Source organism: Eupeodes corollae, chromosome 2 (assembly GCF_945859685.1).
Source record: "Eupeodes corollae chromosome 2, idEupCoro1.1, whole genome shotgun sequence".
NCBI classification, from domain to species: Eukaryota; Metazoa; Arthropoda; class Insecta; order Diptera; family Syrphidae; genus Eupeodes; species Eupeodes corollae.
Window position 1 is genome coordinate 94,218,091 of NC_079148.1, and position 18,448 is coordinate 94,236,538.

The 18,448-nt window shown below is 33.4% G+C and overlaps 1 protein-coding gene across 1 annotated transcript in view; it reads left to right on the forward strand.

Moving 5' to 3' along the window:
• LOC129946913 (dendritic arbor reduction protein 1-like) overlaps positions 1-18,448 on the forward strand; it is a 225,850-nt gene that overhangs the window by 181,572 nt on the left and 25,830 nt on the right. The gene's annotated exons all lie outside the window — the stretch shown is intronic.

Genomic DNA, 18,448 nt, shown 5'->3' on the forward strand with positions numbered 1-18,448 from the left:
TAGTCAAAGTCTGCTGCAACTCAGACACTAAGACCAAGACCCAATAATATCATGATTGAAATGTATGATTCAGCTCAGCATTACATTCGGCTTCAGCTCCTAGCGGAATTGGAAAATTCGATTTAAAATTACTTAGGCTAATAGAGTTTTACGCGTTTTGTCTCTGAGTATGTTGCAATGAGTTATTGTTTTGAGATAAATTCCGAACGATTCGTAGTTTTGTTTGAGATAAGGTTTAGAAAAAATAATAATATAGAGGTAACTACATCGAGCTCTATGTAGTGTTTCATGTGCAAACTATGGAGCGCGTACGATGGCTGTGTTTTCCAGACCTGGTGAACGTTTAACATGTGTTAATGGGTGGACGGACTTAATCAATTGCACTTTGTTAATTGCCGTTGCAGTGGTGCTGATGGTGGTGTTGTTGTTTTGGATAATAAGTGAACTTTTTAATTAAGAAACTTGTACTGACATTAAATCAGTTGGTAATAAATAAATGTGCTTTAATGGACGAGATAAAAATTGGGAACATTTTTTTATATTCCTTTTTATTATTTACCGAAAATATTATTACCTACACTCTAAAAAATTTGGCTTTTAAAAGGATTATGGGAATTTATTTGTTTTCATGAGCTTAGTTATTTTTTTATAGCAAAAATTGTTTTGGTTTTTGTGATAACTTAAAGTAACAAAAATAATAAAAGCAGCTTATGTTTATTAATTTGCAAGAGCTTTTAAAAAAACCTGTTCAATGAACTTATGTAACATTGTTCATAAAAGTGATATCACAGAGTTTAAAATTTTGTCTTAGAATACACGTCTTAAGACTCAAAATTATGGCTTACAAACGATATCAAATACTTAAAAAGTGGTAGTAAAACACACTTTAGGAGTGCACAAATCATGTGCCTCGTTTTTATGTATATAAAATTTACACATCTACCATTGGGCTGAATGTAATTGATGTAAAGTCAGACCTTGTAAAAGAATTTGATTGCCTTACTAGCTACATTCTTAGTATCAGAGTATGTTAAGCACCTTTAAGCGGAATTTAAAGATTTTTTGAAGTGTTTCATAATTGTGATAGTCGGTTAGTTGTGTTTGTGATATTTCTGTATGTCAGAAATAAATTACTATTTGAAGTTTCTGGATCGATTTTATCAGAAGTTAGAAAAGTTCAAAAACCCGTTAAATTTTGTTCCATAATTTGGATGGAAACTGCATGTTCTTTTTTATAAAGCTATATGCTTCCACTGCTAACTTCTATTTTATTGATATAAAAATTTAAACTACTAAAAACTGTTAACAATTCATCAATATATTCCAAAAAGATCGTTAAATAAGGCTTTTTAATGTCTTTAAAAGAATCAAATGTGAGCTTATGAAAATATAAGGTCTTATGAGAAATTCTGCTTTTGAAATTGTCAACGCCTATGAATTTTATGATTTTTTATTAAATATCATTTCTGTTCTCTAGTTTACTAATTTAACACGAGTATATCCTTAATTTTATTGTTTTTGTATTTTTTTTTAAACTTGTATTTTATTTAATTAATTGACTGTAAAAGTTTTTTTTTATTTCGATTACCATACATCCTTGACATATTGAAAATTTCACAAGGCTTATATAATTTAAGTCATAAATAACTTTTCTTAATACGATATGTGTATTACTAGTGTCAAAAAGCAATTATTGACTCAACTTCAACCCTTTCCCACAATCAGTTCCTTAAAAAAACCCAACTCCAAAGTGAGTCCAAAATGAGGAAGATAATGTAATCATATTGTGCAACTAGAAGTCTAATTTTCCATAGATTTCATAACAACATCACTTAACTGCGACTTAACTATTCAATTCATTTTCAATTCACTTGGATTTGCGCTGCTCCATGATTCCGAAGTTATAATGATTCTCCTGCTTTGCTTTTAGCAACGGTCTATACCTAACCTATGCGGGATGGCGAATCTTTCCTTATGCCACACGATATGAAACGGAAAACGGTGAAAAGACCGATCATGCTGGAGAGATATCAAAACTTCCATGTTGTATCTATCTGTCTGTATGTTTTTGCGGCAACAGAATTACAAGAGAGCAGCCAGCAGCAGCAGTAACAGTACAGCAACAGCAGCGCAAGAGTCATTCGTAACAAACTTTAATTAATCGGACATGCCCCCATGATTTATGATTGTAGAATTATTTCGCTAAATTATTATGATTATTAAATGGAATTGCCAAACAGGATTGTTTATACACACAGAGGAGGAGAAGAGGGGCTGATGTTTTCAATTCCGAAAGGAAGGGACGATGACGACGGAACGAGGTACTTTAAACTGTTTGCGTTCTTTCAACAATATTTTTATAAACTGCATCACAGTGCTGGTGCCGATGTTGAACCAATTTTTGTTAGGACAAGGCTTGAACTTGTTGAAAGCTTAATTTATCCATACTCGGAGAATGGTGGTGTTGCTAGAGTGTAGCAACATTTTTTCTTCGCATAAATGTCCTCGTTTTTATTTCTTTTTGGTTAAGATGCAGTCAACCTAAAATAACAAAAAACATTAAAAAAGAAATTAAAAATATCAAGTGACACTCTTACCTGTCGGTAACGCGCGTAACGAACGTGCTGTCGTGCATTTGGAAGTGACTTTTTCTTCTACATGCGGGGTTTTCCTTGTCTTGTTCATATGTCATAATTATCATTTGTAAAGATAGATGTTAACATTACCTATGTGCGGGAAGAAGTTGGTCTAGAGATACACTATATGCAGCGGCTGCGGGGCTACCGGTGCTAGTGGAAAGGACTTATTGGTATTTTCTTTCAATACGCCATAGAACAGGTTCATTCCTCAGCTCTTATTTGTGTGATGTAGTTTTTGGTTTCACATTGAGAAGATTTATATAGAAAATAGCATTAGTAAGCAATTATTGGAAATAAAATCAAAACCTTAAGCACACACTTTGTTACGGAGAGAACAATTGTTTTAAAAGAAGAAAAAAAAAGCTTCTAAGGTATATTTATAACTTGTTTAGTAAAAATGATTGAAGGTGGTTTTTGTATATTTTTGGCAAGAAAATCTATTTTTCATGAAAGCATAATAAATACTTGACATAACTAGGGTCAAAATTTGTTGAAATTTTGAATAAGTTGTCATATTTAGAACATATCAATTCCCACGCCCATTTTTCTTTTATGACAAACGTTTTTTTCTAATAAATAAATATTGTCAATTTTTTTCATCTACAAAACTTCTGTGCCATATTAAAATCAGTCAAAAATCTATTAGTCTAAAACAGTTAAAAAGAACAATAAAATAAGCAAGCTGTAATCTACAAGTAGTAGCTTATATTTTCTTAGTCTGGAAATTTTATTCAAACGATTTGTCTTTTAACCGACTTTTCAGATTCGATCTCCTTTTTTCACATACAGAGTGTCGTTGCTCCTTTTTATCAATGCCTTGAACTTACTTACTTACTTAAGGTGGCGCTATAGTCCTGTGTGAACTAGGGCCTCACCCAACACACTTCTCCATAGCTAGATATTTCCAGTTTCGTGCTCCAAGTTGGTGCTTACATCCGCTTTTGTCATAGTCCATGCTTCTGCATCGTATTGCAGGACAGGGATAGTGAGATTCTTATATAGCGACACTTTGGTCCCTCTAGGTAGGGCTTTGCTATACTCAATTACTTTCTTATTCTAAAGAACCGCGGTTAGTAAAAGTTTTTCTAAGTTTTATCTCAGGGCTGGTGTTGGTTTCTGCGTTTACAGCGGAGCCTAGGTAGACGAAGTCCTTGACTACCTCAAAGTTACGTCCGTTGATGGTAAGGTTGTAACCAAGTGATGTAGGTCCTTTCTTGACGACAGTATGTACTTTGTTTTGCCTTCATTAACCGTTAAACCCATTTTTTCGCCTCTCCTTCAATACTCATAAAAGCCCAATTGATATCACGCTGAGTTCTTCCAATTTTGTGAATTTCAGAATATGCTAATAATTGGACAGAATTTTGATAGATAGTGCCTTTAGTGTCGACGTGGGAGTTCTGCACTATTCTTTTAAGTACAATGTTAAAATAATCGCATGACAGCGCAACACCTTGTCTAAAATCTATTTTGACATCAAAAGGTTCTGTTTTGTTGTTTCCAACCTGCACAAACAGACGATTTTGGCATGGTGCTATGCAGCTCGTCACTGCAGATACTGTCTTATGCAGCATTTGAAATCGATGTCAAAATGGTGGGTGTCGATTTGAGGTTAATGTGAATATTCGAACCACTGTGGACTTTCCTGGTGTAAGACATCACTGATAAGAACCTATCAGGTTATTGACGATGGGTTTTCGATGTTCACATATTACGGTAAAGAAGATTTTGTAAGCGATGTTAAGTAGACTGATGCCTGTCTCCTTTATTCAGAAATGGGCAAACACTATACTAACGTTCCATTCATCAATGCCCTAAACAACAATTTTTTGATTGATGTTCAATATTGTTGTATATTCTATCTTCTCGGGCCTTTTCACAATATTTTTAGCTGATGGAATGATTTAAAATATAAAGCATTGTTAGTATTGTTCTAATTTATCGATAGTGTGAGTTTGGTTGTCCGGTTCCAACAAGTTGGAGCCACAGCACGCACTTCACGGCGTTCACTAACCATTTGGAGAGAGATGTTTCCAGGGCATCTTCTTTCATTACCTGGCCACCAAGGTCCCCCGATTTATCACCTTGTGATTTTTTTCTTTGGGGACATTTAAAGGATCAAGTCAACACAACATTTTGGAAGCGAACAAAACTTCCGGGAAAGGATTCGTAAATGTTAAAATTCAATACATTTTGTCTGTTAAATTATTTGTTTATTTGTCATTGCCTTTTAAAATATGGGAGATCTTTTTGCCTGACCGTGTTTACCAACTTTCGTATAAGTGAATACACTGCCTTTAATAGTATTCTACAGATTAACGAATGTTTTAGCCCTGGCCCCGAAGGTGTACCAACTCCATTTTAAAGAAGTGTGCTTCCTACTTAGCACATCCGTTTTGTATTTTGTTTTTTTAACACGTCTTTAAATAACTCGCTGTTTTCTTTTATTTGTAAAAGCTCTTTTATAATACCAGCATAAAAAAAAGGTCCTAAAAATGAAATAATGAACTACTATCTTTCTTATGCTGCGTCCTTTCTTTTCAGTGTATTCAATTATCTGTGATAACCAGCATAGTTTTGTTAAAGAGAGTTCAACAGTTACTAATCTATTTCCCTTTTTTAAAAAAACGTCAAAAAGAAGATCTTATCTTTACTAATTTCAGCAAGGCGTTTGATAAATTGAGTAAAAAAAATTACTTTTTAAACTACTAGAGCAAGGTCTTAACGTACATTTCATAAACTGGATGTACTTATATTTAAAAGTTAGAAGTTATAGTGTTTAATTTAGTAATGAGTGTTCAAGTTCATTTGTTGTGAATTCTGGTGTCCTCCAAGGTAGGCATCTTGGTCCTATTCTATTTGTTTTATTGAAAAATGATTAAAAATGCGTATGTCCTTATATATGCTTCTACTGCAATAAGACTTTTTTATTATTAAGGGAATGGTGCAATAATAATCGTCTGGTTTTAAATGTTGACAAATGTAAATGAGTTTTAACGCAAAAAAGCTCTAATTATTTTAAATTACATGTTTGAATGTATTATCTGACTTGGGTGCTGTCTTAGACTCTAAACTAAAATTTAATGCACATATTAAGTTCATGATTAAAAATGCTAATAGAGTTCTGGGTTCCATTAAGCGTCAAAAGACTCAAAGCCATTCAGAAAATATTCGTTGGTTTCTGTATACGATCACTTCCGTGGTTTCATGATATTCATATATTACCGCTTTACTCACTGAGATCTTTTTGATAAATCGTAGTATGTACTTGCAATTTGGTTTTATTGTTGGAATAATAAAAGGACAAATTTCATCACCACCACCAGTTCTTGGTAGTTTAAACTGTAGTTTTAGTGGTTCAAGTATAAGAGTCCAGAAACTATTGATTATAATTTTAGCAGTTCAAGCTATCAATCAATCTTGTATTAATTCACCAAATGTTAATAGAACAATAAGTATAAAATGCAAATTAATGTTTTTCAACAGCCTAGTTTAAGTTTTAGATTTTAGGTGTGCATTACATTTATTAGAATTGTTAACGTCAGTATTTAACGAATAATAATAATAAATAAATTGATGATGTGATTTGAATTTTACATTCATTTTTATATGAACAAGAAAAATGTTTGGTTTTCCATCTGTTGAAATATCTGTGTGGGCTTTCAAATCGAAGCTCTTTATTTAAAGCATGTAATCTTCTCTGTCCTATTCTCACCTTGAAAAATCTTAAAATAGGACCCTTATATTAGTTTTCTGCCACCACGTTAACATAAGCTACAAAAGACATTGATGTTTGGAACAGTAATAAATAGAATAAAGGAAAAAATGCTCCCCAAATACTTATGTTTCTCAAAATATGTTATCATCCAGCCAGAGAAAGAACACAATAGATGTCAAGTTGAAGCATAGCATCAGTACACCAACAATATGTTCATAAGCATTTTTCAGTGTAAATATTTTTAATAAAAAAACTATGTTGCAATAATTGTCAAAATACAAATTTTCAAAAACTATCTTTTCAAACTTAAATTTAGGAAGATGAATTACTTGCAAAATATCAGGAACTTCAATTTTTACAAAATAAATCATTAACACCCTGAAAGGTAGTGTGCTGTGTGTTGCTTCTTTATCAAATATGACTGATGATATTTCTTGGTCTTAAACATATCAAGAAATTATTTCTGTAATAAATAATGATAAATTACTTAAATAAGTACTTGCTCTACATATTCATACTCGTACAATATAGAAGAACATCTTCTACAATTTAAAAGAAATAAAAAAGTTTAAAAGTCAACTTTATGAGTGATGGTGTCACACACAGTGAGATGTCACGTTGCGCTTTGTCCAAGCATTGGTAAAAACATCTATGCGGCTTTATATAGTTATAGCTTTAAAACTGTTATAAGCTAGGGACATCTCAGGACTTTGTGGTGCCCATATAACTAATCCTATAAGTGGATTCGACTTTATGTTTCAGTGCATTTGGTTTGTGGTGAAAACGACTACACGGCTTTGAGACATGAGATGTTCTATAGGCGGCGAAATAAATATATACTGGTAGAGTTTCCCAATGTCAGAAATTGCAGTAATCCATTCATCATTGTCCCACAGGCGTACGCGTGCATGCGTGTAAAATTTTGATTGTATCTTAGGTTTTCACATTCTCGTTAATATTTTCTTTTCTATCGTGCAACAATTTGCAAACAATCTCGATGTCAGAAATATTTAAGATGAATGCTGCTAATACTAGGAAGAGCTTGAAGTTTTGTGGTCTATTGGTATTTTTACATTCGTTTATTTGTTTAAATGTTGATTGATTAAAATGTATTCTATTATAATGTAAAAACACGTGATCTTGATTCTTGCAAATGTTAAGAAAAACTACATAACCGTGTTCAAAGAAAACTATTGTTTGTTTGTTCTACTTTCTCTTAAAAGGTAGGATTTAAAATGTCAGAGGCAAGTAAACGAGATGATAAACTTTTCAATTTATCGTTTTGTCTCTGAGCCAGATGTTTGAAGATGTTAATTTTACTTTTCTGAATGTAAATTCTACATTAATGCAATAATTTCAGAAGAAACACATTTTTATTATCTAGAAACATGAATAAAATTTTATAAATTGTTATTGTTTATATTCAAACTAAACATTTTATTGATACTCTTAGTATCATGGAAATATTTCTTCAGATTTTATTTTTGAAACACAAATATTAAACAAATTTAGCAGAAGTTAGAAGAATATCCTCATTTTCTTAAATCTGAAAAATTACTTTTGTATAACTAAGTAAATAACATTAAATCAACAACTCTTAGCATTACATATAATTTAGAGCTAAACTGCTTTCCAGACTGAAGTTTAATAAATTTTCTCAACAATTTAAAATCATTTAAATATCACAAAATTCAAAACTAATCTCCACATAATATTTGAATTTCCTCTTTAGAAAAATCTTAAATCCAGTATTTATCTCAACAAAAACTATAAAAATAACACCTGCACCGAATAATCAGTAATTTATGGCCAAACCAGAATCATATCGTGTTAATATTTTTGTATGACAAGAAAGAAAAAAACTTAATACGATTTGCGTCAGATATTTTACGTTCGAATTATATGAACCTGCCAAATAAAGCGTAACACTGAATCACACAATTAGTTCTTTGATTTTATTAAGTTCATCATCATGCGGTGCACTCTGGAGTTAAGCATCACTTTATTGCGGGTGAAATCATAGACTTATAGTAAGACTTATATTAAAGAAGAAACAAGTTGTGCTTGATTTGATATGGTGCGTCTTGGTTTCCAGAAGAGACCACCCAGTGTTGATTTGTCACATAAGATTCAAACAAATTGTAAAAACAAGGTGATAGGAATAATATGTTAAAAGAATTCGAATAGAAATGCCACATTTACTGATATCTATGGTTGGTATAAGTGACATATTTTATCTACTATGAAGCTATCAAATGCTTAAGTTAATACAGTTGCAAAGAGGTTATAATGAATATGGATGCCGGATGCAGTTACCTTCAGTAGATATTTGTCTTATTCTTTCTATCGTTTAAAAAATAATAAAGTAAATGGTTGAGGGTTTGATTATGGTTAAAATGGTTTTGAGTCTTAAGTATCAATTTGATTTCTCAAATAAAAATTTGCGAATTGATACAAAAATTAAAGTTATATTTAATTTATCTCTCGTTTTATACAATCAACGAAATTATTATACAAAGAATAAAGTAAGTGTTAAGTTCTTAAAAAAGATGATTTTCAAATAAAAAATCAAACGAAAAACAAGAAACTTAAAATATTTTTAGTATTGAGCATAAGTTAGATGCATCAAGAGAGATAATATAAAAATGCATAACAATATCTCCCTTTTGCTCTTTCAAACAATTAATCAGAACTCCAGCTTGCAAAAAGATCTTGCCTCATTCCTAACAGAGTTTTTAAGACGAGCGACAACGACAACGACGACGACGATGAGAAAAAGATTGCAAAACAAAAATTGAATAATTTCGCTAATAAGCAGGTGATTAATAATGCACACACTGTTTTTTGTTAAAAGTGAAAAAAAAAACAAAATAAAAACAGAAATAAAACAAAGCGCAAGCTTTGAACTTCTTTGGAATTTGAAATTCAAAATGAATTATGAGTGAAGCTATCAATATTCGGGTTTTGTTAAATTATGGAAATAAATAAAAACCTGCTGACAAATTGCATGCTATTTGTTAGAATTTTAATGCAAAACGAAATATATGATAAAAAAATAAGAAAAATTATTTGAAATTATTGTGTTATTTTTTAAATTTTATTTTTCGACCTTAAAGCGAATTCAAAGGTGTTAAAAATGAATCCCCAAACAAAGTTCAAAGTTCTTATGCTATGACTTTCTAAACAACCCAACATCTAGTATGAATTATTTGCTAATAAGAATGACCTTAGAATACCCTGAATAAACCCTTAGACCAAATGCATTCATCACTAGTCATTGTGTGCTAAGAACATACAAAGAAAAAAAAGACTGACATTACAATAAATTTGAAGTAAAAATAATTGAGTCCATGTTACTGCGATCGAATATGTGACAAAAGACAACTGCGCCATTCTCAACACACATAGTGTTAATTTTCACTTACATCGTTGTTATAAGATCTCGTTAAATCGATTGGAAACTATACGAAAACAAAACGAAAGAGCTGAGTGCAAAACTCGATTATAGCCATGGACACTATAATATTCGACCAATACAAAAGCTGACTGTAGTGTGTAACAGTAGCCATTTGGGCATTGCGTTTTGTCGATTTTTCCTTTTGATTATCAATCCAGGTCCTGCTGGTCATTAATTTTCCTTACACTTTAAAATACAAATTGATTTTTTGCACATAAAGTTATGGAGCTTGGTACATAAGAAGAATGGATTGTAGCACCGCACTTTTGTAGAGCACGCGCCAAAACAATTTTTAACCCGTCCGTCGTCGATTGTTGTTGTCATTGTTGTTGTTGTCGCCTAGAGCATAGGTATAGGCCAATTGCAGTGGCTGTTACTCCTGCTCTGCTGTTGCTTGTTCGGTACTACGTGACGTTATTGACACGTTAGCGTTTTGATAATTTGTCAATGAGTGCTAAGCACATTTATAAAGTACTTTCAGACCCAATACATTGCCGCTTGAATGATTTAACTATTTTTCCACAAGTTTATTAAACAAAATTGGGGCTGTTTCTTATTTAATTTGAAAGCTGATTGAAAATTGTGTTAATAATTCCCGCTGGACGTATAGAATTACCCTACAAATAATCGTAACGCCATTAATTTTTTTTTACAACTTGTTAGTTATTATTAACGAAATTGGTTATAGAAAAATTGTTCCAATTACAGTTCAGTGGTGTGGAAGAAAAAAGTTTTTTCCCATGATTATCAGTCGATAATCGGCACGTTGCGTCTTCGGACAGTTTGAAATCTTCCTCATTGGAAAGGTTGTTTAAACGAACAAAAAAGGTTTTATTTGATCTCAACAAGCAATTTGCTTCTCATATAAAAATTCAACAAAACAAAAAACACAACTGACAGCGTATTTAAGTCCACTTTATCCAACTGTCAGTCAGTCTTTGGTTGGCATTTTCATTTTCACTTATAGGCATTAAGCATACCATTGATTGACAAACTTTAAATAAACTTTATTAACTTTAAATGTGTCTGCCTGACTATGCCTATACTTACCTGTTGCCTGTTGCCTGCTGGGTTGCTTATTGGTTTGCCTGCCTACCGCATAAAGCGAATATCTGAAGTAATTGAGACAATATTTGTCATAGCTTCCATCGTTCAACACACACACAAACAAAACACACTGCATGAGATGAGATTTCTTCTTGGCTTTATCGCTTGCTCTGTTATATGGACTGACTAGCTTTGTCAACTCTGGGACGCGCTACACTAATCAACAGAGATGTTGAGTGGTTTTTACTTCTTTTGCTTTGTTGGCTGACTGGCATACATAAGCTCCTATGTTTTGAGTTATAGAGATGATATATGTATATGTCCGCCACCGGGAAAATAATGTCTATTGGCATTTATAGTATGTTGAGGGTAAATAACTACCTGATTTGTAAGTGCATACCGTATTTTCCATATTGGGCACATCTCTCTTTCTACTTAGTTTTTACTTCTTCTTGGTTCCATTTTTTTTTTTCAATAAGCAATTCAATTTAAGTTGGTTTAATGGCTTCTGACGTAGAGTGATGTGACACACACACGTTACGGTCTAGTGACATAAAAGGCTAGGTTTAATTTTGAGAAAGTGATTTCTTTAATAGCGATAAAGGTTTTGGATGAATTTCATACAAACAGATATAATTGCACTTTAATTTAAATGAACATCTAAGAAATGAATATGAATATTAGTGCTTCAGAAGTTTTTCTTAAGGTAAACTGTTTGCTTGCGAAAATGCAGATTATTTATACAATTCCTGAGAAACATTCTGTGAATCTAAATCAACTTTCTTTTTAATCAATTGATCAGCTTAAGTAAACTTATTGAAAAGAAACAAAATTAAATTGAAGTAGAAATAAGAAACAAAAAAAAACAATATCGCAACATTAGTTTAATGATCGTGGTATTTCTTAAAGAAGGGATTAAAACTGGCCACAGAGGCCGTAGGCTTTGTTTTTTGGTACCATGCCAATACTCTACAACCGATTTTAGAATCTGTACATAGCTACATACAAACGTAACTTATGATAACTTATTTTTATAAAATATCAATTGACATTGATCTTAATAAATATTCCTATTTTCAAATTACAATGAAACCATTTACAGCACATATACAAGTGGAAGACAAAAAACATCTTTGAAGCTAAAAATGACAAGATCATCAAATCACAGAAATCGAGCTTTACAAAAGATTTATTAACAAAAGAATATTCCAGATGCACTGCAGATTAATTTGGTTGATAGAGTTTATAAGGTCCTGATACCTGCTTCTGATAAGTACTTCCATCACTTCCATATTAATGGATATAGTACAAACTTGACAAGAGAAAAGATTATCTCAAGCCTAATTATGCCAATGCCTTATTTAATTAAATAACATTAAAAATAAATAACTTGTAATGTAATTATGTTGTCCAATTAAGTTAACCCCTTACACAAAAACACATACTAGGTATTGCAAAAGCTCCATTTAGTGACCGCTAAAATATGTTGCAGCAAAATGCAATACCGAAATGTATATCCCTGATTCTGCAAGTGCGGTGCTGTTCGCAGCATGACACCTGTTGTCTAAATGAATATACATACCACTTAAATACCTATAGTAACATATAGATATCCTTACTCTTGGCGGGTTTCTAAAGTTTAAATTTATGCCGCCACCGCCCGATCAATCGTTATGTTGCTGTTGGTTGCAATCTCTGCAGCAGTAACAGCAGCAGCAAAAGCGATACAGCAAAGAGCGCAACCAAACGAATATTAAGTTTCTTGCATGGGATAGTATTTCTTCGTGTCATTTCAGTGTCACAGAACACGAACTGATTGAGATATGTGAACCCGAACCGAATTGGAATTTAACCTTTTATGTTCCATGAATATAGTCGCTTTAAGTTTTCTATCTGATTGTCAATGTTTTAAAATGTGTATGTGTGAGTGTATTTGATTAATTCAGGGGTGTTCTCATTATATCAAAGTTAAATGGCGCCCGGAAATCGTTTTTATATTTGATCATCAACTAATTGAAAAATTAAAAGAACTTTGAAAAACTCGAATTCCAATTCATTTTTGTCAACAGAAACAGTACAAATGCCGATTTCCCTAGGGCGTGAACGTCATCCCAAAATTTTAGGAAAAGGTCCTTAAATTCTTGTGAATAACTTTGACTGGGAAAAAATATACTTCGATATGATTTTATTAAAACTACCTTCGAACTGGGGGTGCTCAAATCTTAGCGCCTGAATCTCCTTGGTAAAAATGTAGCAGCCCTGGTTGTAGCATTGGGAATAGTTATGTGACGTGTCACTTAACATCGGTATGCTCGTAAGCTTCCAGCTGTGTGACATATCAGATCGAATTGGAATTGATCAAATTCTAGTGAACAGAAAAAAAACGCTCAAATAAAAATGCAGTGATAGATTGGTATCTCTGTGGTGGCGGCGGCGGTGGTAGTGGCGACTGCGTTGGTTCGAAGTCGAAGGCAAGACAACCAATCCTAACACCAACATCTAAGCTTTTCGAAATTTTAATTTTTTCTTCTGGTGAAAAGGTATTTCTTCAGCATTCCACCTGTTGACTGTAAGGGAGATAAAACATCTCTTATCTTCTAGATGGTTCAAAGAAATCTCCAAAAGCGACCGAGCAGTGCTATTTTATTTTGACTTGTATTTTTTGTCAGAAAGATGGCAATAACCATCAGCATGTGGAACGTGTGCACATCACTAAATTTAATTACCATCAAGCAACATACTCACGTAGCCAAGAAGTACAAAGTGTATACGAATGCGAAGTATATCACCAGCATTCATCTTGTTAAGTGCTTTTCTCTTCTGATGGCAAGCAGAGCGCGTTGTTGATGGCGGGAAAAAACCAACCGATCTTTTTTCGTCCATAAATAAGAACTAACTTTACGGTTCTATATCGCGTAACGTGCTCTGGAGCTCTGAAGTCTAGCAAAACGAAAAATAATAATAACAATGAAGAGCAAACAGGAAAAAAAAGTGAGATGATGTTGAAGGCAAGTTTTGTTGCATGCGGTCAGATTGTGTGGTACTTACAGCTGGCGATGTATATACATATATGAAGCTACGCTGCTGGATGATGCACGCGCGTTTTTCGCCTAAGTTATGGACAGGCCAATATGGTGTAAAAGCATTTTTATGAATGAACCATTCGCGTGTTACCGTTTGTTGATTCAACACAACACATAGTCCTTTGTGATCATCAACATCTTCGGTGTTAAGGAGTATCCCTCTGATGGCCCATGAGCCATGAGCCTTCATGGCCTGCGTGTGGTATCATTAAATGTTTGGTCATGGTATACCTCTTTTCTTGATAGTGGTGTTTGCGACTTTGCTCGAATGCTGTATGTGGCATACTACCTATGGTGTGTTGTTGTGTAGCATGAATGAACAACGCAAAAGAAGAATATCTTCACTGATTCGCTTGTGTATGATGGTTATGTGCCACAGCCGCACAGCACCAGCAAAAGCAAAACTCTACTCCATTTCAATGCTGCAACATCACATCGCATTTGACCACGCGCTTTTGGATTATTGCGGTGGTCTTGCCTTGTATATGCTCAGTCGAAGTCGACTTCATCGCCTTCTGTTGGTATTTTTCTTCTATGTCGTCTTCGCACTTTAAGTGCGAACACGTTGATATGACAAACTGGAATGCATAAAGAAAAATTAATGACATTAAGGAAATTCCAACTTGCCGTGAGTTATTGCATGGACTTTAACTACGATCAAAAAAACGGGGACATTTTTTCGTTCTCATTTTTGCACAGGAAATTACTAGATAGCTATTTTGGTTTGATCTAAAATTCTTCCCAGAAACTCGTACATAATTTAAGTAATCTTTTCTTTTTTGAGTTGATGGAATTTTATTGGAACCGTGATTGGTAAATCAAGCTAATGAAGTTGTTTACTATAACAGATGAGGAAATCAGATTGAAACAAATATTTTACTGGATTTTGATCATGGTGTTTAGCTTTTTTAATATTAATACCTTCATGTATCGTGCACGGCACAAGTTGTTGGATTTAAAAACAGTATTGTTTCGAAAAATTACATTTGCATTTATTGAACGTATTCTTTAATACAACGAGACTAATGTTCCAGAAGCTAGAGTATGGACTGCATCTCATCGCGTCGCCTATTAATATTATACTCGTTTTGGCAAAGTTGCTAGTATTTTAGTTTTTCTATGTCATATATTTCTTGGCTTTCAAAAATTTTAACCAACCACAAATTGTATAAGGTAAGGTTCATGGTCAATTAAAAGAATTCATGAAGTTTTATGATTGAAATTAATGCAGCATTTATCCCTCAGAAGAATGTCCAAAGTCCCCAAAATGCCCTACTAACTTTTTGTCCAGAAGCATTGAAAGAGAGTAAGTGGAGGTGCAAGTATGTCATACTCAAATATTAATTTTAGACAAATATAAGCACATAATTTTAGAGAAGTATTCATTTTTACGTCTGGGTAATTCAAATCTAAAGGGTAGAAAATTGTCTAAGAAAAATTATACCCTTCTTTGAATTAATAATAATGCTACCTAAGAACCTAAGTTATTTTAACTTGGGTTATGTGTTTAAACCGTCACATTAAATAGGAATGAAAGAGCCTAAGTTGGTGGGGAATATGGCTTAGCTTCTACTAGAAACATCGTCCCATCAACAGTTTGCTTATGAAAGTTTGTTAAAACGTTTGGTTCATTGCTGAAAATGAAAATAAGTCACCCAGATATTGGAAACCACAGTGGTAAATTGATTTACCCTCCATTGATTTATCTAGAATACATAAATACTCATGACATGAAATCTCTTATTTTAAAAACCTATATCTTGTATCTACTTAACATATGTTCATAAATACAATTTAAATATCTTTAAAAAATTCTTTAGGCTTGAATACTGTGTCAAAGGGTTGCCATAACTTTTTCATTACACATTAAATTATATAAACAAAACGATCAACATTCAATGACCCCAATAAATGATTGATTTTATATTTTTAAATCATATGTGTTGAACATATACCTGCTTAAAATATTCACGCTACTTATTTTATTACTCTAAAAACACCTTAAATAAATAGTTCTTTCCATATCCATATCTATCAAACTAGATATAAGATGTTAAAGGTATACACATAACTCAATACAAATGCATAGCTTTCAAGTCCTCTCTATAGGTAAGAAACATAGCGTCAAATGCAATAGGTCATAGCAACGCGACGACTACGGTTGTATTAACTTAAGTTAAGACAAACAAAAACTTAAAACAATTTATTGCACTTTTAATTTTTAAATCAAGTTAACAAAACTATTTCCATTTCAAAGTGTGTTATATTTCTCCTAAATGGCCCATTAACGTAGTTTGTAAAACGCTTAAAACCAAATTTAAATACCTACCTACAAAAATTAACAATCCATTTCAACACAACTCATTTGTTTATGTTTTATAAATAAAACCGCTTTTTTTTAATTTAAAAATCTGTTATGTATGTTTTTGCTTCTTTTTTCTTTTTCGCTTTTTGAGGATATACTCGTACCTTCCTACCTCTTTTAAAAAGGTTACCAGATAAAAATCCACTTATGTATTGGGAGTCAGTAGACTCATATATATGTATATATGTGATATCAACAAAATGTCATTTCTTAACCCAACATTCATCTGTTTCAATATAAAAGAACACGAAAGATAATGCAAGAGATTTTCTACTGAAAAAATCCATCAACCAACCAACCAATCACTATAAAACACACTTTATCAATTAGAGGCTCACGAGCGATGCAGCAGTATGCCGGAGTCAAATTTCTTTTCTTTTTGACTTTAAGTTGAAACAGTCACGTGCCTTGTACACTTCACTCGATTTACTGCCACTGCCAGAGAAAGACGAAAAAATTACAGCCACAGAAGTGCGCCAGGCCAGAAGAAAAACCAATATGGAAATGTTGGAATTTATCTACCGGCGCGGTGCGGCGATGTCTTGAAGTTTCCTCGTTTACGACTCCTTGTCAGCATTTTTGGCATTTAAAAAAATGTGTGTGTTAAAAAGTTAAATAAGTTTTTAAACAATATCATGAGGATACAATGCATCATCTTTTTTGTTTGTTTATTTGAGTACAATCAGGGTTATCCATTTTGAGGTTTTAAAAGTAAACGTACAATTTGTTATAAAGTCAGAACTTTGATATTATGTGGGAAACATTACATCATTTAAATGACCACCATGCAAATTGTTGCAAGCAAGATTCTTTTCATATTTCATATTGGTCTACATTTCAGGAATAACTTGACGGCTTTTAAGTCCACAGGATTTAAAGATTTATCTGCATAAACATGGGTCCTTTTTTAGGCCTCACAAAAAAAAGTAAAGCGTTGTCAAATCAAATGATCTATGTGACTGCTTGATATCGCCACTATGAATAACTACGCGGCCAGGAAATGCCTTTTGCATATCCAATCAAGTTGCGTGGTATGTAATACCTTCTTGTTGAAACCAAATATTCTCCAGTCGTTTTTTCAATAGATAAAAAGTCATCTTATCATTGCGTTGAGGGTGACAGTCGTTCCATCGTCGTTTTTGAAGAAGTAATGTCCAATCACAGTACTTACTTACTTAAGGTGGTGCTACAGTCCGGGCGGACCTAGCCCTCAACTAACATGCGTCTCCAGCCAGCTCGGTACATAGCTAGCTGTCTCCACTTTCGCACCCACATTCGAGCGCCACCTGAGTCGCGGTCTTCTTCTACTGCGCCGCGCCGTCCCTCGAGACCAGACCTTCCGGGCTGGAGCGATGATGTCCATTCGCTCTAAATGACCTAGCTATCTAAGCCGTTGGACTTTAATTCTGATAACTAGGTCAGTGTTGCTGTGCAGCCCGTACAGTTCGTAGTTATAATTTTCTCCTCGGAAAAATGTTTCCCTTGATGTATTCTAAGACGCTCTCATCTTTTTTCAGCGCCTTCAATGAAAACCGGGATGATAAGTGTCTTATAGCTGGTGATATAAGATGTTCCAGAGAGGACTTTACTGCTCAATTGCCTTCTAAGTCTAAAGAATCAGCGATTTCCAAGAGTTATTCTTCGTTTGATCTCAGCGCTGGAGTCGTTGTCTGTGTTAATAGCGGTGTCTAGGTAGACAAAGTCCTTAACTACCTCAAAGTTATAGCTGCCCATGGTGACGTTTTGTCGAAGACGTCGATGTTCAATATCCTTTTTTGATGACAACAAGTCTTGCCCTAATTGACCAATAAACCCATCTTCTCTGCTTCCGTCGCAATTCTCAAAATCGCTCCACTGAAATCACGCTTTGATCTTCCAACTATGTCAATATCATCTGCATCCGAGTTATTGGATGGACCTTTGGAAGATTGTGCCTTTAGTGTTGACAGTTGAGTTTTGCACAATTCTTTCCAGAACGATGATGAAGAAGTCGTTTCCGACCTTGATAGAGCAGCGTTCATTTTCCATCGTCATTCTGCACAAACGGATAAGTTTGACAGGGATGCCAAAAATAGACATTGCTCGGTAGAGCTCTTCCCTATAGATGCTGTCATACGCGGCTTTAAAATCGGTAAAAAG